This window comes from Euprymna scolopes, chromosome 18 (genome assembly GCF_053919585.1).
Source record: "Euprymna scolopes isolate OS-2025 chromosome 18, ASM5391958v1, whole genome shotgun sequence".
In the NCBI taxonomy this organism is placed as follows: Eukaryota; Metazoa; Mollusca; class Cephalopoda; order Sepiida; family Sepiolidae; genus Euprymna; species Euprymna scolopes.
The window spans coordinates 36,544,377-36,571,164 of record NC_136499.1 but is presented as its reverse complement, the minus strand read 5'-3'; positions in this window follow the sequence as shown (position 1 = coordinate 36,571,164).

Here is a 26,788-nt window from a genome sequence, read left to right as displayed (position 1 = left end):
TTAATAGAATCTTGAAATTTTCAGTTCGCCCGGGGACAACACTGTAAATAGATAGAGATAGGCGCAGTTTGAGAGTGAAATAAACCAATAAAGAGGTAAACAGATATATAGATAGATACGGAAGCGAGAAGAGATAGGGAAGATAGAATAAACACGAAAAAAAGATAAACATTTGCGCTCAAGGGGTTCAAGTGTTTCCGACAGGTCGCGATTAAATATTCTCAGGATGAGGAAGAAAAAAATACAAATTGATTAAAAATAAATTAAAAAAAAAAAAACGAACAAAAAAGAAAATAGACGCGCTGCGAATTCTCGCGGGTTCCTTTTTTCAAATGATATTTATTTTATTTATATGTGCCTCATTGATTTTTCGCCCCCCCCCCTGTTTAACGTTTGACTGTTTAAAATTTGCATTTAATCTAAGGCATACTTACAGTACCATGTACAGAAAATAAAACTCTGACAATCTTGCTCGCTTGATTGTTAGGTTAAGTATCTTTAAATCAAGTTTCAAAGCCTTTTTAAGTAGATATTTTGAGCCGCTGAAAAGCATTATTTTAGTTAGCTTTATCGTAACCTTATCGGGAACAGAATGAAATCGTCTAACATTGCTCTCATATTCTTTATAGATGAAGACGATCAGGAAAAAAAGCGGGTGAAACACAAAATGGAGGGATGAGTGAACCTAGGGGATCTTGATGAGAAAAAGGAAAGAAAACTGAGTCTTATTGCACCAAAAGAAATGACATAATACAATTGAAATACTGGATATTTAAATATTTTTTTTAAAATGAGATAACAACAATAACTTTAAAACTATTTAAGACAAAAATCATCATTTTCACCCCTTTTTTCCAACCATAGCTCAATGTGCAACGTAGCTCAATGGGTAACGTAACTCAATGTTTAAGCCTTGCTTTAAGGAGAAGTGCATTCCGACTCCCTGGAAGATCTCATCAGTTTGCCCTGTATTTAAGAATTCAAGTGATAAGTCATCTCCCTCTCAGTACAGACCAATAAGTCTCCTGTGTGTTGTGAGCAAGTTGCTGGAATCCATATTAAATAGAGAAAAAGTCAACAACCTCAGCAGGCTTAACCTTCTTAGTGACACACAATATGGTTTCCGCTCTGCAAGATCTACCGCAGATGTGCTGACGGTTATATCTCACGGGATTAGTGAATCTCTTGACAAAGGCTTCCTTTCTAGGGCAATTGCTCTTGACATAACAAAGGCCTTCGACAAGGTATGGCATAAGGGTCTACTTCACAAGATTTTCAGCTACGGTATAACTGGAAATGTTCTCTCAATCATTAAATCATTTCTCTCCGATAGGCTCATAAGAGTAGTGGTCGATGGACAAAAATCGGAGGCCTGCATTATTAATGCTAGAGTCCCTCAGGGGTCAATCCTGGACCCAACTCTCTTCCTGATCTACATCAATGACCTCCCTAAACATATACTTAAATCATTCGTTGACATCTATGCTGATGACACGACCATCTACGGCAACACATCAAAGGCTGTAAATGGCAAAGTTCTCTCTGATCTCGAACGAGTGGTTCAGTGGGGGAAGACGTGGCTGGTTACCTTTAATGCATCTAAACCAAACTTCTATCCTTACATCATCAACGCTCTGATCCCCATCTGGCACCAATTGTGATGGATGGCTCTCGTCTGGGAGAGGTCCCGTGTTTTGACAAGCTTCTGGGTTTGACCTTTACTCCTGATCTGAAATGGAACACGTACATCAAGTCTGTTTCCAAGGTCGCTGGAAAGAGTGTGGGATCCTTCTACCGCTCCAGAAGATATCTCACTACTGATGCAATTCTCTATCTATATAAAAGCCAAGTACGTCCAATGATGGAATACTGCTGCCATATCTGGGCAGGAGATGTGAAAACAGCCTATCATGCCTTGACAGAGTACAAAATAGACTTCGTGGCTTATTGGAGGATGCCCTTTTCTCTACCCTGCAACCTCTCTCCCACAGAAGAGACCTTGCGAGCCTATCCTTGTTTTATCGTTATTTCCATGGCAGGTGCTCTTCTGAACTTCAATATCTGGTCCCCTCTCGCCAATCTTTCACGAAAAACACCCGTCTAGCTGAATCCACTGTGAAAAATTTCCCCCACTCTTTATCTGTGCCAAAATCAAAACGTAGATTCCATGAACAAAGCTTCTTTCTCAGAACTGCACGCCTGTGGAACTCTGTTCCGTCTGCCTGCTTCCCACCTGACTACAACTTGGATGTCTTCAAGTCCAACGTTAACAAATTCTTAATGAACCCCCCCTTAAGTAAACACTTCATCAAATCTCCACACTAACGTAATGTACTTGCAATAACCCTTATCCCTGAGTGGCTCCCGGGCCTTGATAAGTGGTGACCATTCGTGTAAAGAAAAAAGACAAACAGCGTCTAGATATTTTTCACACGTCAAACATCAAACATTATTCCTTTCGTCACCAAGGCTTGGATATTAACGTTGCCCAAATAAAAATCTCTCACTCTCTCTCTCTCTCTCTCTCTCTCTCTCTCTCCCTCTCTCTCTCTCTCACACACACACACACACACACACTCTTTGAGGACTCATAGCAGCTTTGACAAGCTCCTTAGACTGTACTTCATTCCAGGCATGAAATCGAAAATGTTACTCTTTAATAAAGGTCTTTGCTAAAATGGTTACATCATTTTATTGCTCCAGAAAATATCTGATCTCTTACAAAACAGTTCCTCATCCGTATAAAAGTCAAATACGTTCGAGTATTGAAAACTACCTGAGTAGCTTCCACTCATAGCATCATTTATGCCCTTGCGAGGGTATAAAGCCAATTTAAAATCTATGTGGATTGCCTTCTACTTTTTTGGTACAAGTTCTCTCTCAAATTTGAAAGGATGCCCGTTTTCTCTACTCTATCCTTATTTTCATGCAGGTTCTCGACATCGTACAGGCTCTAATTCCTCTGAGAAATATTTACACCAAATACTATCGAACTAAAATCACTGAAAATAATTAATCTTTCCTTTCTTTTCTATCTAAAACTGAGAGAAACTTCCTTGAAAGATTCTTTTATATAAAAACTACACATCCGTCGAAAATAATACCACAAAAACGTTTCCCAGCTGAGTCCAATATGGTCGTATTCAAGTCTAAGGTTATAAATCTTTATTGATCCGTTGCCATGACTAATGGAACACTGTGTGGTTCGATTATCATTATAAATCACCCGGTCACACACATTAATCATTCACATCTAGTGCCCTTAGGGTCTTGAGAAGCGCTGACTCCTTAGTATATAATAAAATAAAATAGAAAAGAAATAAAATGAGATATAGTATTTATTTCTTCCAATGTAATTAATATGTATATACATATATATATATATATATATATATATCGATACTGTCTTAATAGATAATTTAAAGATCATATAAGGCAGGCGAAATTTTTTTTTAAATGTCTTTCAAAATAAGCACACATAACGAATGTTGGTTAACCGACTACTATGATTCAATCAGAACTAAAATATAAATATAAAAACTACATAACACATTCTAAAGAAAGCTACAATAAATTCAATAAAGCCACTTTAAGAAATGTCGCACATACATACCTTACTATGATACCACTAGACCTGAATGATATCAGGCAAGATTGTCGTGAAAAGATGGAATACTAAAAGAAGTGTACCACATGAATAGTACGGACTGTTCTTGAAACTTGGGAAGGTTAATTGTTACTTAACTCCAAACAAAACCAAGGACGTTGCCAGCAAGAAACTAAGGGTACACGGAAGAGACTTCTACGATGGTAGATAGACGTGAGAAGTGCTTGAAATTTTCTAAGACTCCTGTAAATATAACTGGCTACAACCAGTCCGCAATCGATGATACTAAGCTGTGTGAGAACTTCTAGTGAATAATATACATTTTTATTAGTCCTCTATGACCTTTGATAAAACATTGTACATCCACACTCTGTCGGGGATAGCTGCAGATTTCTGGAATTCTGTATTATTTGATTCGATTTTTTACCTTTATTCAATCCGAATAAGTCATATTGCCATTTCGACGTAAAGGCTTCGTGATGGGTACTCTGAAGGAAGTTGATAAATATACGTATGTTTGCATTGTATGCACATTTCCTACGGTGTATTACACTCAAGGAAGCGTGAAATAATATGTTTGAAGGGAAAAGTAGAAACTTTTCTGCATTTATGGGCCTCTACACTAAAGCGGTGAGACTTTGCCGATTATACTATTAGTTGGAGATATTTACGTTGAGGGTACACAAGTGCTACAATTTGTCAGGGAAGTTATCATGAAAGTACTTATAAAACAAAGGATGTAACATTGCGGCTTTTAGACAGAGGTTGGAGGTTGGTTTATAGTGCGGGACTTATACGATCGGAAACTAATTTCTGGACGCCTTTTAAAAGTTAGTAGTAGTTTCGTAAATTATGTTGTTTTTGTACTATTAAATATGCAAACGGTTGGATGCGAGGACAGTAAAATTTCCGGCAAAAATAAAATGGTCAATATCTGGAATGAGTTGAAAAGCGTCTTAAGGCATAAATACAGAAACGTTTTCATGAGCTTAAATATTTCGGTCTGTATAGGATATTAGGATATTGGTCAGAAAACTTTATCATGGTTAGGATCTTTTATGTAGACCGAAGTAGCAGAGTCTAGGAATGTTTTAAACTGGTTTATATGCTAATCCTTTTTATTTGTTTGTTTATGCTTACGTACATATTTCATATACAATTCATAAGTATGGTATTATTAGAACATTTTAAAGTAATTTCTGATTATTTATAATAAAATAGAAAGTCTATCGATTTTCTGCGATGATATACTGTTTAGCTATAAAACGTAAAATTAAATAATATTGACTCCAACATTTTTCTCTCTTCTCATACAACTTTAAACATGCTTAGGAAATAAGAGAATTACACGTTTAGCATGTTTTTTCAGTTAGTATCATTTATAAAAATGCATTATCCTTCTTATGTATAAAGAAAAAGCGAGAAATTAACGTTTTGTTTTTTTTAATTTTATTTTGCAGTTGTAGCGTACTACCGGAAAAATGATCGCATATGCTTAGAGAAGAGCTAAAAACTAAAGATTCTACTGGAAACGCACGGAGAGTTCTGGAACATTAGACCCCAATTATAAGCACCGATTTTTAGTAAGGAATCGCTGATAATAACTCGTGTGAAAACATTAGTTAGAAACAGAAATACATTTCAGAACTTTAAAATATACGTTGCCACTGAACTCATGCAAGCGCTAATGATGTTTGCATTCGGCTAATAACTTGACATTTTTATGCACCCCCATAGACCAATATGGTTTGAACTGGTGCACAATGTGCTTTTATTGTAGAAATGTTTTTGAAGAATAACGAATCTGCAACTGCAACACAGATAGCTTTCCGAGTTCATTACAATTTAGGACGGCATGATGCTGTTCCAGATAGAAAATCAATACAGCTGCGTGTTGCAAATTTTAGAGTTACAGGATTGGCACTAAAAATAAAGCCACCTGGAAGGTCTAAAAGCCTTCATGCAGTATTCGAGCTGTGAGACTTTCTGTTACTCTATTTCTTACTTCTTTTGCTCGTAGCTCGTAGACATTCTTTGGCCTTGAGATTGTCTGCTCGAACAGTAAGAAGAATTCCACACACTGATATGCAGTTCCATGCTTACAATTTAATGATTGCTCAGAAAAGGAACGAGTGTCATTTGAAAGATCGCATGTCAAAATGTGATATATTTCTGCAATGCCCTTATAATGATATCTTTTAAAACCTTTAACAAAGCTTTCGACATTAACGCACTATTAGGATTAACAGCGGGATTTTATAAATGAGATACGATAACACTTATTTAAAGTGAGATATTTGCTTTTGTTGCATTATGCGTTATTAAGAAATTTAAAATTTCCGGCAAAAATTGAATGTTCAGTAGATAGATTAAGCTGATAAGAATGTGAACAAATGTGTTAAAACAGAGACACAGAGACATGTTTGCAGCTATTAGAAGCCCTGGTATTTAAATCGGTATAGAATACGTGGCAAAATAAGTTTGTTATGATAATTATACTTTATACAGATCAGAATATCCCAGTTTACGTACATATTTCATATACAATTCATAAGTATGGTATTATTAGAACATTACAAAATAATTTCTGATTATTTATAATAAAATAGAAAGTCTATCGATTTTCTGCGATGATATACTGTTTAGCTATAAAACGTTTTCGCGGGTTTAAAGATTAGCTTTATAGATTATTTTGTGTGTTAATAATTATTAGTTTGTTCCAACGATTCTGAAACTCAGCAAATGTGCGAATCTATTCATATATGCTGAATTTATTCAACATAAGAGAGTTGGTAAAAAAAAAAATACGCTGTTTATTTTGTTAATATAAAACATTGCAGAGATACGAATAAAGGTGTAGTACCATTCAAAAAAGCGATCTTTTGTGCTCCAGAATTCATTTTTTCACAGAGGAATGCTCTTTTTCTATAATTACATAACGAATTTCTGCTTCTGGCTTACAACTATCAAAGGGGTTGGCTTTCTTAAAGTCTCACACAGTCAATATCTGAAACAAAGAACTGAAACGTCCAGGTCATGAATGCAAAGGTTCAATGGTCATAACAATGTAATTTGGTGTCCTATTCGATCCATTCGGGCATTATAAAAATAGGAGGTATTACTTTTGGAACGACGTTTCTATCTTTTGAATTCCATATGCAATAAAATAAAATAGAATTTCGATGGTTATGTGTTGTTTGTTCAAACCATCAGTGGAGTTTTCTAAAATGGCAAATAATATAGACTGTAACATAATCTCTAACATATTATTCAACGCTAAACATGTTGGAGAAACGAGAAAATAAGATTTGGAGCATGTGCAGGTTGTCAGTTTAATTTAATTTCAAAACGCATTGCATTTCTTATGCGTGCAGGAAGACAAGCAATTTACGTTCATGCATTAACCATTTTATATCTTCTTTATATTACTTTATGTTTTCAATCGTCGTATTGTTGTTCTCATAAGTGGAGTTATGATGTAAGATATACAAAATTAATTTTGGCTTTGGAACAATAAGCTTCCATGTATGCTAACAGGCGATGGCATTTATAATCTTGTTTAAAGAAATTAAAATAAAGATCATCATTTTCCAAGTATGTTATTATTCTCGTCCAAAGTTTTCTCAACCGAAATTTTCTGACATACAAAATCTCGACAGACAGTTCATCAGTATAAGCTAGATCAACTAATGCAGTTTTGACTCTTTAGTGTTTTATAGTATTTTTGGATTTGAGACATGTATTTTTGCAAATAACATTATTACGTATTTAAGTTTCATGTAAAACTTAATATAAATGTAAAAAAATTACGAAAAATGATCCAGTAGAAGATGTGCTTAATTTAGATTTTACAAATAAAACCCAGCATACTGCTGGTCGTCATTCAGTTTTTTTTCATGGCGGAATTAAGTTGAAAGCAAAAAAAAAAACAAGGGATATAAATAAGTTTGCAATATCGAATTGCCCCCCCCCAACAAAAGTGCGCATTAAAACATAAGATGAAACTCCATAATTCGATTTTTTACTAGTAATTAGTTATCTACTGCCTAATTTTTTCGTATTCTTAGATTTTATACGAATTTTAACATTACAGTTAAGTACGTATTGGAATATATTTGTTACAAATCCTACTATTCTACAGAGCAGCTTTTATTTAATTCCATCTACGTAACATTCCTTTATTGGCACATCATATCCTTGGTTATTATACAATTATAATATATCAAAGTCAGATCGCAAAATCCGTGTGAATTGTCTTTCTCTTTTGTATAATATCAGAGAAGAGAAAAGCGGATACTCGTTTTCTCTATTCGATCGTTATTTTCATGACAATGCTCTACATATCTTCAAACTCCGGTTCCGAACTATAAAATATTTACACGAAAAACTACTGTAGCTTAAATGACTAGAATTAAGTTCTCTTTCTTGCCCTTCCTAACTAAAACTAACGGGAGCCTTGTTTCAAATTCTATTGTTCTGCAGGGCATATTTTACTTAATTAGATATACGCAATAGTTCATTATTTTAACAACATATTCTTGGTTATGATAATATTGGAACAAATCAAAGCCCGATTTCGATTCAAGTATTTGTGAAGCAAAAGACAAGTACATGTTTCACATTAGAACAGACTGTTTCACTTCATCAAATGTTTATTAGTCTATTTATTGCTAATAGGGCGTTTATCTTAATCTATTTTAATAAACTGCTGCAACATTTATCTCGAATAGTCCTGGTAAAATTTATGTTATTAATAAATGTTTGTGTTTACTTTCATGTTAAAATTAAGAATATTTTGCGCAAATGAAAACTCGTTTTATGAACAGAGACTAAGCATTTTATTTACAATTATTTAGAACTAGCATTTCAGCTCGGCGTTGCTAGGGTATTTGGATGTGTATGTTGAGCAAAAAAAGTGGTAGTAGGAAGGCAGGCTTGAACCCGTACCGCAAAGGAGGAAAAGAACGGGGTAAAACCTAACGTTTATGCTGTTACGACCATCGCCAAACCGGAAGAGACATTTCTTTAAATTAAGGCTAGACAATCTAAAGGAGAGGAGAACTTTAAAAAATATCGGCGAAAACAGTGACCCTCCCTGTAGAAAATGCCTAGTTAAAGGGTAAGATATTAATGTTTTTGGCCAATTTTTCGATATTTGTCGTATGAACGATCGAACTTTAAAACGTTACTGATCTTGGTAAAATCCGTCGCCTCTATTGAAAGTTTAAGGCAGACAGGAAAACAGACATACATACATGCATTTATATATTGGGAACATAAACATTTTCGACCCAAACTGACGAAAAAGCTTGCCCTATCTCTGAATACCCTTTATGTAAAATTTCAAATATTTAGACCAGAAATTGTCGTAGTAATTTGGAAGAGAGCGCAGAGGTTAACTTTTTTTTAACTTTGACCCCTCTTATGACCCCTTAAAATTTATTGTTTGGAGCTCAAATCAAGTTATTAAGTTAGATCCATGTCCAAGGAACCTATATCTAAAATCTCAAGTGCGTGGACCTAAAATTGTTGGAGGAGTTTGGTAGAGTTCTCAAAGGTTAAATCGTTGAACTTAGACCCCTTAATCGACAAATTCCAGGCCAAAAACCGATCAGATCGATTTTTCCAAATCTCAGTACCGTGTATATCAAATTTCAAGTTAGTAGACTAAAAATTGACAGAGTTAAAAATTGCATATGTTGTTGTTTATTGTTGAGTTAGAAAGGGTGTCAGTCGCTGGATTGAACTTATTTCCCCCCTATTATTTGCATATATTTATGTAGTGAAAATTGTTTGAATAAAATTAATTCATTAGTTAGTAGATGTAATTAATAATTTTATGATTTACATAAAAATTAATAATTTTATTATATCATAATTAGGATCATTTAATTCTTTCTAACTCAACAATAAACAACAACATATGCAAATAATAAATAAAATATTTATCAATATTCAAATTTTATTTTTAGCTGCAATATTTTAAGTCTAAAAAATTCTTATTTTTTACTTTACTAGAATATCTTGTTCTTTACTTTGCCAGGTTGAATTTCCTGTCCTTTACTTTTCCAGGTTTAATAAAATCTTAAGAATATTACTTTTCATGCGCGCATTTTTCCATATAATCCATGATTTTTCCAGGCATTGATATTGTATTAATATATAAATTTATAATATTGATTAATGATTGTCAAAACAAATTAGCTCTCAAACACACATTTATGCAGTATTTATCATTCAATCACAGTAGTTTCGAGCCAGGGTCTCTACCGAGACTGCGGTTCAGGAATTCGTGATCTGTATTGAGCGTAAACTAACAAAAAAGGAGATGGCACTCGGTGTCTTTTTAGATATCGTTGGAGCTTTTGACAACATACCCTTCGTTTAAGTCGCTACGAGAACTCAATGTGCCACCAGTACTCATCCGATGGATTGAGTATATGGTGAGGCACAGAACAGTTCAAGTAGAACTACTGAGGGCAACTGTTAAAAGGGAAGTAGTTAAATGAAACCCCCAAAGTGGGATTTTATCACCTTTACTATGGAACTGTATGCTGAATCCTCTTTTAAAGGAGTTTAAAAATAGGAATATTTATGCCCAGGCTGCTGCTGATGACATCGCAGTGCTGGTCGCGGGTTCAAAAGCATCATTGGTCAGACGCATTGCCAAAATGGGACTATATTTTTCATCAAATGTGATAATGAAAAATTTGAGTTCATTCAAAGAATATGTATATCATAGAATTCACTAATATTTTTAATAGATAAATTCACCATTTTTTTGCTATAAAATCATAAGGAGAGTTAAAAAAAATTAGTTCTTAAAAAAAAGTTCGGTTTTTTTTATTATATAAAAAAAAAAACGATACACTGGATTGAACCTAAAATCTTTCCACCAACCCCCGGTACTCTAACCGTTACGCTAACATGTCATATTGGCAAAATCGCAGTAAAAATATTTATATACAAAAAAAGTTATGCAAAATAAGAAAAAGCGTTAGTCACTTATGTACTTACTCTCCTGTTTGTGAACCCAAATATTTTGTTGTAACTTTTTTTCTACTGAACCAATTTTCGACTTTTTTTTTCAAAATGTAGCTAATAGGGTGTTCTATCCAACTATATAACCTGTTTGAAATTTGGTTGCGAACGGAATTAGTGGTGGGGGTTTGAATATGTCTCGATTCATTCAATTTCGGACTTTATATATAAAATAAAAATCACAATTAAATTTACCAAAATGATCCAAGATGGTTAAATTAAAGTATATTATAAATATTAATGAATTAATATTTATAATATTATCTCAGCCAGATGTAACAGCTCGATAAAAAGAAATATGAAATAGAGCTTATAATACGAGCAAACAGTTAATAAAATATGTTAAAAAACCACTTTGAAATGAGTTAAAAAATATTTAATCTGAAAAGGAAACACTAGATAAATGGATAGTCCTTAATCCGCGGAGTTTCGAAGAAATACTTTCCTTCTCGTCAGAGGGTAGGAATTAGCAAAATGCGGGATCGGATTTTGAATGCAGAAGTATTTGATGAAACAACAAGTAAGTCAAAGTTCTTACCTGAAAACAAAAAAGTGGAGCAGAGGGAATATGGCGAAGAAAAGGGTGATTACACATGAATGGATAGTCTGATGAGAAGGAAAGTATTTCTTCGAAACTCCGCGGATTAAGGACTATCCATTTATCTAGTGTTTCCTTTTCAGATTAAATATGTTTTTTAACTCATTTCAAAGTGTTTTTAACATATGTTATTGACTGTTTGCTCATATATATATATATATATTACAGAAACTCCACCAATACATTATTTGAAAAAAAAAATAAACGGTTCTTCAATGAGCTAAACCTACACAAAGCAATAGATTCGAACTATAAATGTGTAAACCTCTTTGACATAACCTTGAATCTCGACAACAACAAGGTATGAACCCTACGCTAAGCATTACCAAACGTTATTCTACATACATAATAAGTCCAACCATCCGAATAGTATGAAAAGAGCAATTTTATTTTGCATCTCATAAAGAATATTTAAATATATTGCAAAATGAAGGATTATTCAATAAAAATAAGGAATATTATTTTTAAAAAAGCCCTAGCTACATCAGGCTAGAAAGAACAAATCAAGCTGGTTAAAATAATAATACAAGTGTAGAGGAACAGCAAACAACGCAACATGTCTATGCAGATATATAAAAAAACAAAAAGGAGCTAAGATCAACGAAGAAATAGAACATAAAATAAACATTACAAAGAAAAATGAAAAGCTAGACCAAGATAAAACCGAAAGAGATTTTAAAAAAAAAGAAATAAATAGATGGAAGAGCCAAACGTGGTTTAACCCACCGTTCAGCGACCACTAAAAATAACATTCCGAGGAAATTTTACCAAATTATAGACGAAAATTTCCCACAAGGTAGTAAACTAAGTATAATAATTGATAAAAACACTGTCACGCTATCCTTCACAGCATCTGCTAACTTAACAAATACTATAATTGGCTCCAACAATACGAAATTTAACAAATTTATGAAAAGTATAAATCAAAATAAAAATTAGTCTAACAGCCAAAAGAATGTAAATGTCGGACCTACTTGGGGAAACTGTCTTTCCCCAAACATAGTATACAAATGTGAAGTTATAATAAGTGAAGAAACTAATCTATATCTTGGGAGCACTGCCACTTTTTTTAACGACAGATATCGATATCACCTAACATCGTTTACACAAGAACCTGAGAAAGAAAATAACAAGTAACGAAACAACATAAAATATATATAAAATGTAGATAAAAATGAAAAAATAGAACAGATTAATACAATAAAAGAGACAATAACAATAATGAAGATAGAAACAGAACTAATAGCAATAACGAAAATAACAAGAAAAACACCAAGGGAAACTGAACCACACTAGCTGGATGGTTTAAGGAATTAAGGAAAAATAAACCTGAATATAAATTAGGAAGGTCCATAGAAGGTAGAGTGAAAGATAATAAACCAAGCACATCAAAATGACGCAACCTTCGCATACTAAAAGCATACCATATAATAATATCAGAAGAAAAAATATTAAACAGACGACAAGATGCTATTTACGGATGTCTTCGCATAAATCGATACTTAATTTCACGCATTAGACCAGATAAAACAAAAACATAAACGAAAATGTACAGCAAGTAACCTACAAGGAAAAAAAGGAATAAAAAACATAGGTCAATCGAGCATGTAAGAATAATTTTAATATAAATAAAACAGCATAATGGAACGTAAGAATATAAAAATATTATTAAAAATAAATAAAATGAAAAAGAAAAACAATTAAATGAGAAACATGAACAAAAACCAAAAAGTATAATATAGGTAACGAAAAAGATGTAAGAGAAGTAATTATATTAAAAAATATATTCCATGATAATGACATCCCCTTGAAACAAGAAGCATAAGTAATCGATACTAATTCGACCCCCCCCAAAAAAAATATTATTAGAATAAATACGCATAAATGTAGTAATAAAAGTTTTAAAAACATAGGAAAGAATAAAAAACATGAGAAAAATGGAAATTATAACTAAGACCAAGAAATATACGAAAATAAGGAAAAAATAATAATTTTGGTTTGCACGATAGCCGACGTACACCAACCTGCGGAAAGGGATGTTTTCCCCCAAACGAACACACCAAGTTTTTTTTTATGTAGAAAATTAACTTTTTGTTGGTAACATCGGATAGAAATCACATTTGATGAGTTGATGAAAAAGAACATTCCTATGAAAACATAAAATCATAGAACTGTCATCCCATTAACGAAACGGTTGTAATGAAGAGATCCAAGATTATATGAACAAGAGTGATATAAAAGAAAATATGTAAGTCTTTGAATTGCAACATTTTGTATTATATATATATATATTAATGCAAAGTATTGAGCATTTGTTTTGTAACAGAAGTTCGGTTCCCTTTGGAATAATGTGTATAGAAGTATGTATATGTACGAGGTGTCTTAAATTAGTTTCTAGTCTATTTTGTACTCACAAATAAAATTGATGCAGACTCTTGAAAGACTCAGTATGTGCTTGCTATATGACTTATGATATAAGGTCTAAATGGGCAGCTACAGTAGGACTTAGAATACACCAACTAAAGCCGGACAGAGTGTGAATTTTAAAAAAATATTGGGCGTGAGGGCACTTTAGAAGAACGATATGCAATTAAATTATGTTCACACTTGGAATAAATACCACATAAATATATAGAACACATCAGATCGCATTTGGACCACTTTGCATGAATCGAGCATCAGTTTCTGAATGTCTAGCGATTAAAGGAAGACAGAGGGTCTGTGAGGGATGATGAGAGGGGTAAGAGAAGTAAGATATTCAGAACAGAGAACATATATATGTATATGATATCTCTTTCAAATATACACTTTCTTACTTTCCCTCTCTCAATGTATATATATATATATATATATATATATATATATATATATATATATATATACACGTGTACACACATATCTGCATCTGTGTTTTTGTGTGCCTATTTCCGTTTCTCTTTTCCATTAAGTCTTTTTGATTCCCACTACATGCTCGAGCGCGCAAAAGACTATACTTATTTTACCATTAACGGTGTCGCTTCAAAATGGAATAAACATTCACATAAAAAAAAAAACATTAGAAATATGGAGCTCCTACATCCTTGCCAAACTCGCATAAAAAAAACGTAAACGCACAGTGATTAAAATAGTAACTCGTTTCCTATGTAATCTTTTTTTCTGTGTATTGCTTTAATGATTCGTTTTCTGGAATCGAGTGCTCCAGAGAAACGCTGCCTGGTACTATTTCTATATTGATTATTTAGGATCTGATTAATTAGGCATAACGATATGAAGTTCTCTCCAAATATGATCGCTTGAATTAGGATAGTTTTTTTTAAAACCTTTTGTAATAATAAGTTCGAACTTAAAGGGAAAGACTGTCTTGGGAGTTGGTTTTGTAACCTCTAAATTTTTCGGAAAAGGCTTATCTCTCAGTTTTGAAGTACGAAAGAATAAAAGCTAATGGCGGGGTATCTTTAATGCTTATTTATCTTTATGACCGGCAGATAATGTAGCCACTTAATAATTCCTCGTATAGGACCACATCGTAATTCTTAAATTAGAAGCCATGTTTAATTTCATAAGAGTTTCCGATTAGTAGAAATTTTATACAAGTCGTGGATATGTAGCATTTTCAGTTGGTCGCTATTCTGTAAATGTCCTGGACTTTATAATTTTGCAAGCTAAGCGTAAAAGTTCCTTCTCATGTTCCCACGAGAAAATTATTATTATTTATTTTCAATAAAAAAACAAGATTTTTAAAAGAACAATTTAGCACAAGACTGAAAATTGAGGACTAGAGGAAATGCCAGTCATTACTAACTAATACTACCTAAACTAACTTAGCTAGATTCTGTTTTTACTCTAATCTCACTACAATACCGCATAGATCCATTAGCGTATAATCCTTCTTCAATCACTAAAAATCCATACTATGACTACACTGCCAAAACCTAATTTTATACAATATATAAAAGGAGGGGGGTGAGGTGGATAAAGAAAAGAAAATTGAGATTTACAATGAAAAGAAAAGAAAGGGTATTAGTTTAAAAGCCTCCTCCTTTTTAAACTGTGAAAGGGAAACGGGTTTTCCAGTCAAAAAACGTGATGTGGGTCTAATCGCTTTATTACTAACACCACTTACGAAAACGTCGCATGGGAACCGCATATCTAGCAAATCGCGTTGGCTGCCACTTATTTGAAAAAAATGGAGCCTAAGTTATGAATTCATAGTGTCTAGAAATAAAATCTACGCTAAACTATAGACTCGAATTTAGGAACTGAATCAAAACTGGCGTTCGTTTTTGGAACGAAAAATCCTCTAGCCTCAGGCACGTCCGAATACCCATCAAGTCTTGCATCACTTACGCGACAGGCATGCGGAACAGACACCCACTTTTCAGCAAAGTTTGACGAAGAGAGTCTTACCCTCCCGGCCCTAATGCAAAGCTTCAAATAAAAGCGTAAGATTCGAACAAGTTCGAGAGGAGCAAAGTCCTCAGCTTCGTAAACAACTTTCATGCGAGTCCTCCATATCACATCCCTTATCATTGCTAGCAAGGTAAGACATATTTATTTTCTAAGCGCATCAGAATCATGTGCCCTGCAACAAACTCACTAAGCGACACAATGATGCGATAATGGCAGAAGGCGTAAATTAAAGTCTCGTCCTCATAACCACACCATTTACAAATAGGCGAACTTGCCAAGCCAGCTAAGTAAAGTCTCTTACTGACCAAGAGAGCACTTCAGATTACTAGTCAGGTTAAAGATGCCTCCCCGTTACTGAGACACCCCGACCCGAGCGCCCATGGCCAAATCGAGCTACGCTTTCACCTCGTCAACGCGAGCCCCTCAATATTATAATTCCTAAAGAAACCTTTCATTAATACATTATAGCATGCCTTTCGGGACAACAGCATGTGTCAGAGAGGCGTTTTATGATGCTTAGAAGGTGTTTTAAAGCGCGGCAACACTCGATATAAGAAGCATTCGTCTTAGAGCAACATGTGCACACTTATCAAAGCTGGAAAGGCTTTCGTAGTGTCTTCTTTCACGAAGCCACCACTTCCATCAACTTGTGTACACATTCGATCTAGGAAATACAGCCACAGTGTGTGTTGACGAATCTCCACATTTGTCAAACCCAGATAACCCTCAGAAGAATTGAGATAACAGAACTTACGACGAACCATATGGGTTTTTCAAGCCATAAGAGCTTAACTGGAGCAGAATATCCAACGGGAGTGGAAAATTTTTAAGCCGGTATATAAATATATTTCATATATATGTGAAACACACCTCAGCTCTTCCCTTTCTGCAGATCCACCGATTAGCGGCAACTCGCACCGCTTTCAAGATTTCTGACCAATTTTTCTACAACTGAAGATCAGGACCGAAACAGATACCGAGCGTCTTGTAAGGCCCGTCACTTAGCTAAAGCGCCTCTTAAGAGAAAGTCTCCTCCAGGCACCAACGCGCAAGCCACAAGACTTGTTGGCGTTCATTTGGCCTATGTCACTGTCTCATACGAGTTGATTTTTGCGCCAACGACATTAATCTCGACATTGTTGTTAGAAATACTGTTACATCCTCGGCATAAGCGGAAAAAACCGCCCGGCAAAGTGATACAGTATAGGGCCGGATTCGCCCTTAGCCTATACAGGAAATATTGCAACGCAAGATCATATAACATCGGTGAAAATGGACAACCATGATGAATGGATCGAGATAAACCGAAAGGCTTCGATCTCATTCCATTCACGTCTACCAACATCGCAGGATTAGCATAAAGGAGGTGAACCCATGAGCGAAAAATGCGGGCCAAAACTGGCCTCCAAGTAGCGATGGTCCACCCTATCGAAGGCTTTGGACTGATCTAAATTGATCAGCGTGGCTTCAGTGTCGACTTCTTTTATGATCAAGCGCATCAAATGCAGATTATCCTGAATTGTTCTGCCTTTTACGGCACAAATTTGTTCGGGGCTAATCAGGCCAGCCAGGACAAGCTGCAGACGATTGGAAAGAACCTTAGCCAAAACTTTTAAGTCAACGTTATGTATTGTTTAGGGCCGGTAATTATCTAACCCATCCGCATAATCTTTTTTTTTTTTGCGTATCAGCTGTAGGATACCTGTGGCCTAGTTGTTGGGAATTGAGCCATTCTTCAACCATGAGTTAAATAAAACTGCCAGCAAGGTAAAAAAAGATGTGCGATATGCTTAAATACGCTTTGTAAGGTAAACCATTGATACCAGCTTTAAGGTCTTATTTTCCTCATTTCTCGTTATACCACCTTCGTACCTAGTCGCTTTGGTCGCCGAAAGTCAGCCAAACAGGTATTGAACTGTTCCAATAATAGGTCGGGTTCCCTGGTACAAACCTCCTGACCTACACGCCTCCAAAACACCTTCACGGTTCGTCTGTCCGGTAATGTAGACATTTCGCTGGTGATTGTGGAATCTGGGGGAGGGGCAGTTTGCTGGGGGATTCTGTGGTCTCTATTCTCAAGGTATCTCCTAACCGCCGATAATCGTAACGCCCTGCACGGAAAGGATGAAACACTAGTGACTGTTAGCAATAAAAATTATAGAAATAATTATATATATATATATATATATATATATATATATATATATATATATACATATATATATAATTATATAAGTGAAAGTGTCTGTGTGTCTGTGTACATTTCCCTACGCAATAACTCTCTCAATTTTTAGTCTACAGACTCGAAATTTGATATACAGGGTACTAAGATTTGGGAAACTCGATGTGATCGGATTTTAGCCAGGAATTTGGCAATTAAGGGGCTTAAGTTACACGATTGACCTTTGAGAACTCTACCAAACACCTCCGACAATTTTGGGTATACGCACTTGATATATTAGATATAGGTTCCTTGGACATGGATCTAACTTAATAACTTTATTTCAGCCCAAAACAATACCGGTTAAAGAGTCATACTTTTTTCCTAGTATTTTAATTAAACTAGTAATTTTACTATTACATTAAAATACACTTTGCTCTTTAGACTATTGTTCTAATCTCCTTTAAATTAATATATATATATATATATATGCATTTATACTGTATATGGATGTTTAATATAAATTTAGTTTTGTAATTCAGAAGTGTTTCCAATCGAATGCTTACATTTCTTTTTATATATAAATCTTCTGAAAATAAAGACACACACACACATGTAAACTCATACACACACACACACACACATATATATATATATATGTGTGTGTGTATGTGTGTGCGTCTTTATTTTTTTATGTTTTATATATATATATCTATAACACTTTCTATATAAAATCGATTCAACTAGAGAATCTAGTAGAAAATTTACAGTATTTTCTTCCATTATAATAATTGAGAAAATATTAGAAATTGCTCACCAATAAACATTGTAATGAAATTAGCAATTTACAATAAAAGTTTTGTCATATAATATCGCAGAACAAATCTAATAAAGGAACTCCTCGAGAAATAATCAAGTTTCTTCTTTTCTGGTTTGTATATAATAACCCAGATTGATTATAAAAAAAACAACACACCAAGCATGCTATTATATCTATGTATATAAAATGTAACTCTTGGTTCGTTCTAAAGAACAACTGGACGGATGGCTTCCACGTTTTGGCATAATATGTTTACTATACCCATGTGTGTGTTTTATATATTTGTTTTTAATTATAACATTATACTTAATTTTTCTATAATAAATAGGTGCTTTTCTTAGTACCGATAGGCCATTTTTTTTAGGGAGAAGTATTTATTACCGCTTCCCGCCACGTGACCAGGTTTTTCTGCTAGATCTGGAGATTTCGTTTGCAATCTAGCGGGAATTCTAGAAAATCTGGAGATATTTGGCACTCACACCCCCGCAATTTTAGATAAAAAAAAAGAACAGCGCTTGAAAATACTTTTAAAAATAAAATAAACTCATTAATGTAAGTAAAAAAAAACTAGCATTTATTGCCTTTGGTAACAATTACTTATTAATTATATGTTTTATTTTTCACCTTTTTTCGGCTAACTATTCTTAAATTTCGTTATAAAATCGATTTTTCCAAGTACATTTTAGATGGGGGGGCATTCCAACCTCCGAAGTTTAGTTTAAAATACGATCTAAGCAATCCCGCTTAATTTAGAAGTATTTAGTCGAAAATTGTAAAAAACAAGAAACAACTGCAAAAAAAAAACTTATACCAATACAGTAGAATTTAATTATCTACCAACCTAAATACTTTTAACATGCAAAAACATTTTATTTTTCTAATTTCAAAATATGTTGCACCATTATTGTGATGTTTAATTTGCAGTATATTTCAATTTAACTTTTATTATATAAAGTTTGAGTTATGATTTGTTTCTTGCAAAAAAAAAAACAAAATAAAAACTACCCTCTCTGAAAAAACAGGTAAAACTAGCTGATAAAATATGTAAGCCTTCTGGGGAGCTAACCACTTCAATATAATTCCAGAAACATATATATATATATATATATATATATATATATATATATATATATATATATATATATATTGAATATACTATATTTATATTTTTATGGTAAGAAGTTAAAATATGGAGTTTTTGTTGGGGGGGGGGTGTTTCAGAGGATAAAAGTTAAAAATCTAGCGATTTTTTGGAGATTTGTTTCTCCTGATCTCGCGGGTTTTTTTAAATCTCAGTTGTTAACACTGCATGTGATATCACTAAAAAGATATTTTGGTCTCAACACTACACAGAATGTGTTTACAATATCGGTAAATTTTCAATGAGTTTAATCACATGATTATAGATAATGTAACCATGTGATTGAAATTTAATTTAAATTAACCACACGTGGTCGCTTTCCTATCGAATATTCATCGGAAAATGGCAGGTACAGACAAAATGAATGCCGACGCTCAAAGTGTATGAACATTTTGACCCCACCTTTACTTAAACATTTACCAGAAATTAGGAAATTAACCAATTTTAATGAAAATTGCAGTATTTTTCAAATAATGATCGCAGAATATAATGAAATAATTATTTTTGCTTAACTCTTAGTGAAAATGTTTTATTTTGTTTAAAGAAAAAATACCTTTACTAAAGTTATGGTTTTCAGTAGTAAATAAAAAACGCAAGAATTTATTTTTGCTTTTTTATATAAATAAAGCATCGTAATTTGTAACAATAAAAAATATTTTTACAGGAACATTACGAAAAAAGCCCCTAAAATCCGTATTAATGAATTCGATATAACTCGAAGAAAAAGTAATTTCTCGCATACTATTCAGGAAATTAGATCCAATTAGATTCCTATTTCAGTCACCTAAATTATTTAGGGTGAAATGAGTTTAGGAATTTATAGCCAAACCTAAATATGGTTTTTTACTTAAAAAAATTGCATTAATACAGTAAGTAAGGTAAAATTTGCATTTTTACGACAACCGTAAAACAGCGCATACTCAGCAAGTTTTATCATAACTTATAAGCATAATGTTGAAACACTAAATAAACATTTTATTTATTTATTTGCATAATTAATGATGAAAGTAATTTTCTATTTATTTTCTGAACATCTGTTAAAAAAAATAATTTATACATTCTCTTGAAAAAAAGAATCAAACTTTTCTCTACTGTCCCCTAACTATTTACAGTGTTCATGTAAAGCATTTATTTGTTCTTTTTATAATAAAAATTCCGTTTTCAAAGAGAAACGTTTACTACCAAATTTCTTTGAAAAAAAGTGTAAGTTTTCCTGAAAAAAAAAACTTTCACCTAACAATTTATGGTAAAAAATTAATATTTTTTGAGGGGACAAAATAACTTTTATTGATTCAAAAAATATCAAAAAATAATAAAAGTAAATAAACGAACCAAATGCCATTTTGCTTGAGGAATGTGTTCCATTTTTACAAACTGAGCCACAGCAACGCGTGGCCGGGTACAGCTAGTATATATATATATATATATATATATATATATATATATATATATATATATATATATAGATAGATAGATAGATATATCTGTGTGTATGTGTGTGTGTATAACCTATTATATAAATCCTAGTTCGCTGTTTGTTTGTATGTTTGTGAGTTTGGTTGCCCGCTAAAACTTTCTGAATCAAACGGGCATAAACCTAAAAGCGTTGGAAACAGCGATATCTCGGACACATGATAGCGAACAATGGTTATTTCATGTACAATGTCATTTTGTTTAAAGTGAGGAAGTAAAAGTTTTGGTTTCGGCGCGAACGGTCGACTCGTTGTTTCATTTTAAAAGGCTTAATTTGCACCGAAATCATATCCTTAATGTGTTAATCCAATTCACATTGTTCGCTTATAAACTTAAGTATTGCAAGTTTGCGCCCAGCACGCAGGCATTTTGTATTCTTTTAATAACGTTTCGTCTTTATTTATTTTTTTATTCTTAATTTTCGTATGTGCGTCTCCCGCGCGGCATTGTTTCCTTTCAATCACACTATAAAATAGCACCCAAATCCTGTTTTATTTTACTGTATTTTACGACTGGTCAACGCCGAGGTCCTTCCCTCGCTTATATAATATAAAAAGGAGCGTGTATGTGTGTCAGTGTGTGTGGATGATTTATATAGATTATATAGATATATAGATATAGACAGATATGCATATATGTACACATACACACACACATGTATATTGATAAAAATTGTCTTAGTCTAGAGAGATATTCTTCAATTGAATGTAGGAAAAATAGTGCATTATTTTTCTAGTTATTCGTTTAGTTTGGGAATTATATCGGTATTATATTGGATTTGAGTGCCTATGGTTGTACAGTGAGTGTGTGTGTGTTCCTCATCGTGCTTGTTTTGGTGTGTGTGCGGAGGTGCAACCTTCCATCACCATGTGTGAGCGTAAGTGTGTTTTGTGTTTTGCTAATTTATATGTTTTTGTTTGGATTTGTTTAATGTGTGAGTGAACATTTTAGTAATTATTCTTTTTGTGTTGGTAAGTAAAATGAGTTTTCTGTTTTAAAAATGGACATTATCGTAAAGTTGCCTCGACTGCATGAATGTACATTCTGTGTTGCTTTCAGATTTCTATTTTCTACGATTTTAATATTGGATCGATGCAAGACTATTGAATTACTGAGGGATTTAGTGGTGCCTATGTAAGATTTATGGCATGTTACACATTTTCTTACATAGACGACATTTTGGGAAGTGCAGTTTAGGTCTTTTTTGCAGATTCTACATGATAGGGAGTTGGGTATGGGTTTTAAGCCGCTTTGGGGTTGATGGTTTTTAAGTGTACTTACTGTTGGGTGTCTGTCGGTTTGCGGTAGATATCTTTGGTAATATTAGTGTTTCTATTTTTACTATTATGTCTAGAAAAGATGAATTTAATTTTGCAATGTAGGTTTGGAAGCATGGTATGTAAATCCTTGATGTGCCCCATATTGGTTTCCAAAGGATGAAGCAGTCACCGAGGTATATTTTCCAAGATTCTATAAATAGCTTGTTATTGTGACCGAATATTATTCTATCTTATCATATAGAGTCTCTTCAATCTAGGCAAGTGTAAGGTTGGCGTATGTCGGTGTCATTTTTAATCTTATCACTGCATTTAGTATTTGAATGTAGTTGTCATTGTCAAACTCGAAGGAATTATTGTTTAGAATTATGTCTATGACGAATTGTTTTGTGAGTCTTGCGTGTATCATATTGCTTCTTTTCCTAAGCCATGATGCATGTTGCTATGTAAATTGCTAACGTCAAATGTAACTAGCAGTGTCCCTTTTTCCTACTGTATTGTTGTCTCTTAGGTAGCTCTTGACTTGATCGGTGAAGGGTTGTAATAGCATGTCTTTTAAGTTGCTAAGTCTGCTTGTCGGACAGGTTGGTCCTGCTACTATGGGTCTAAACGAAATGTCACTGGGATTCGGGACGCAAATATATTCTTAGTTTTGTGTGTCGATAGCATGTTTTATTTCGCTTGATTTATGTATCTTGGGTAGTCCCTATATATATATATATATATATATATATATATATATATATATATATAATTATAAAACTCAAATGACCTTTTAACCATTATGTAACCCACTTCCCGCTTTACGACACCCGGTTGCGCATGCGCGCATGACCTGCGCACTGAAATATTAACGTTAATATTTCGAAATTATTATTTAACATGGGAATAGTGGGGTTTAAAATAACTTAAATGTAATATAGACATTTACAATGTAAAAAAAAGCAGACGGTATAAACAATTGTTTATTTGGATAATTTAAACGCGAAGAAAAAAAGAACAATTGTGACGCTGAAATAGTAATGTTATTATTTCGAAATTATTATTTTACATGGGAAGAGTGGGGGTTTAAAATAAACAACAAACAAAAGAACAATTGGGACGCTGAAATATTAACTTTAATATTTCGAAATTATTATTTAACATGGGAAGACTGAAGTTTGAAATAACTTAAACTAGGCACCGCCAAAAATGGCCGCAAAATCAAGTTGTTGTTGTTTTTTAAAACTAAATTACATTTATTAAAATCCATTATTTCTGAGTAACTTTTTTTTTCCAGAAAGATAAAACCCTGAATGTTATTATATAGAAAACAGAATAATGTAAAACTTTTTCTACTATTTTTAATTCAATTTTAAATGTTAAATTTTCCCAAAAAGTTAACAATTGTTATTTTTTGTCTTGCACAAAAAACGTACTTAAATATTTAAAAAAAAGGGTTTTTGAAATAATTTATTTATTCATTTATTGTCTAACTAAGATTTAGGATGATTTTCTAAGAGAATATGCAAAAATATTATAATATAAGTACCTGAATTTCAAATAATTCCACTTATTCATATATGTAACCAGATATTTCGCGTCGCCGAAGAGTTCAGATCGACTCTGTTTACGTTTTCTTTCGATGAGACGAAAACTATGGAAGACTAAACAGGCCAAAAAAACTTATTTTTCAGTGACGAAAATTTCAATGTATTATTAAGCTGAGGCTGGCCAGTACCAGATGGGTGACCATTTGTATGAGTTTGGTTTTTAATGTGTATGTGTGTGGGGGCCAGACTCCCCAAAATGGGGGGAGGGGGCAATTTAAAGCAGAATAAAAAAAATTATTTCAGCGCGTTTGGTCCACCGTAGTCGAAAGGCGGCAAACGTTTTCAAACGAGATCGAAAAAAATGATGCTATTTTTAACACAAAGGGCACAATATTTATCGAATTTTTTTTTTGTATCGATTATTCAAAGCATGCTCTGTTTAATAATGGTCATGCATTATTCGGCTCGCTAAAAAAAAATTGTTAATTTATTTATAAAAATTTTAAAATGGCTTTTTTCGTATAAATATAAAAAAAATTTTTTTTTTGTTTTGCTTAACTTAAATTAATTATTTTACTTAACATATTCACCGAATTTCACACTTCAAAACTCAAAAGCGGGATAATTAAACACAATCGAAGTTCTGATATTCAGACGTCAAAATAAGGTATGCAAACAATTTTTTTTTTTTTTTTTTTTTAATCTATAATTCTGTCCCTTACAACAACACAATATGTTTTGTTCAGTTTCAGATGATTATTTTAAGCATATTTGTTCCCACTTCAAAACAAGGGGGGGTTTTGTAAGCAAAAAAAAGTATATATATAAATATCGTTTATGAAAAATAAGTACACTGTTATAAAGTTCATTCTTCTCCTAATAATCGCTGAAAATTTCGTATTGATCGGATAATTACCTGATTTTTGGTAGATTTTTAAAAAGACGGTCCGTCAAAAAGTACTGACCTGCCCCCCCCCCAGTTTTAGCGGTGCCTAACTTAAACGTAATACAGAAATGAACGATGTAGATAAAGAAGCAGATATATCAAAATTTGAATTTAACTATAATAAGTATTATGGTATCTCTTCAGTGCACATGTACCTATAAGTATTACCAACCACTTATAATTCAGTAACTGTAATTTTTTTTCAAAAATAATCAATTATAATAAACAGAACGACTCATAGGCATCTATCTATATTCTCTTTTATTTTAATATACTTTCATAGAAATGTTTCTGTTATGTAAAAAAAAAACTATTTTCTTTACGCGACAAGTGTCACGCTCATACACGAATTCCATAGCTAATATAACATATTGACCCCCCCAGATCACGTGTAGTCAAGTCTAGTATATATATATATATATATATATATATATATATATATATATATATATATATATATATAAGCGGGGAGAAGCGCCCGGCTTTGCCCGGTCGTAAAATTCGCATAAATATGATATTTTAATTTGTCCAGAATTTGTACATATTTGTTAGAGTCGTGATATTGAAAGTATTTGGGTGCCGTCAGCTAGAATCGAAACTAAAACTGTTGCATTCAAGGTTAGTGACGTTACCACTGTACCAACGTGACACGCATATGAACTGCTACAAAATTAAAAATCAAAAATGAACTAAGGTAGATGTACAAAATGTATAATTACTTTTATAATTTTGACTCATTTTTGGCACTTTAAAAACAGTTTTAATCTGCTAATGATCCATAACTGCCAGTAAAAAATCCAATCATTAAGGCTTCTAGAGCTGCTTAGTGACTTTTACTTTTGGGAGAGACAGCATTTTAAAATATGGAAACAGACAAACACAGAGGGACGGACAGAAAGACAGATATTCAGCCTTTTATATATTAGATGAGGTACGTTAAAAGATTTCATTGTCGTGTGTACGTTATTCTTTTCACTACTAAAAAAGTGAAATCGTCTGATAAGCAACTATGTTAATTAATCAACCTGATGCTTCTTAGACGATTTACGATTTTATCAATTTAAAAATGGTTTATAGCAAAAGCAATCATGTCGTCCTGTTTACTAACATAGTACAATTTTATAATCATAACATTTGAAAACGTGAACATTTAACTGACATTTTTACGGCATGAATATAGGGCATATATATTTGTGTTATAATAAATTAAAATGCTTCGATCTTCAATAAATGAAGAAATAAGAATAAAATACAGTAGAAACAACCTAAAGAATATTTAGCTCATAGTAACAACGGTAAAATGGTTCGTTTTTTTATTGTTACATACATGTAATCATTTGAATGTAAATGTATCCGAAACTTTTGTCCACAAATAGAGAGTTCATGGTATACCTGAACGTGCCAGGATGTTTATTAAGCCAGCAATTGTGATACTCTCATAAGATTGATGGAAACATGAGTATTTTCAGTAGATAAAATCGTGTTACCGTCCGAATGGAATCGAACGGAAAGTCGCACAAGAGTGCAACAGTGATAGCACGAGTGGATCAACAAGCCAGGCAAATGTAAGAGCCAAGTATATATAGTTAACAAGCAGATCCGATTTCATATGCGAATCTATAAGATAATAAGTTTATCTAAATAAAACAAGAATTTTAGTCACAATTTGACTTCATGAATATTCAGAGTGTTTTTCGAGATTGATTGCGGGAGTCCAATATTTATCTAACGATTCCCTGCCTTGTTTTTTTTTAGTATTATTCTTCATTTGTCCTCAAAATA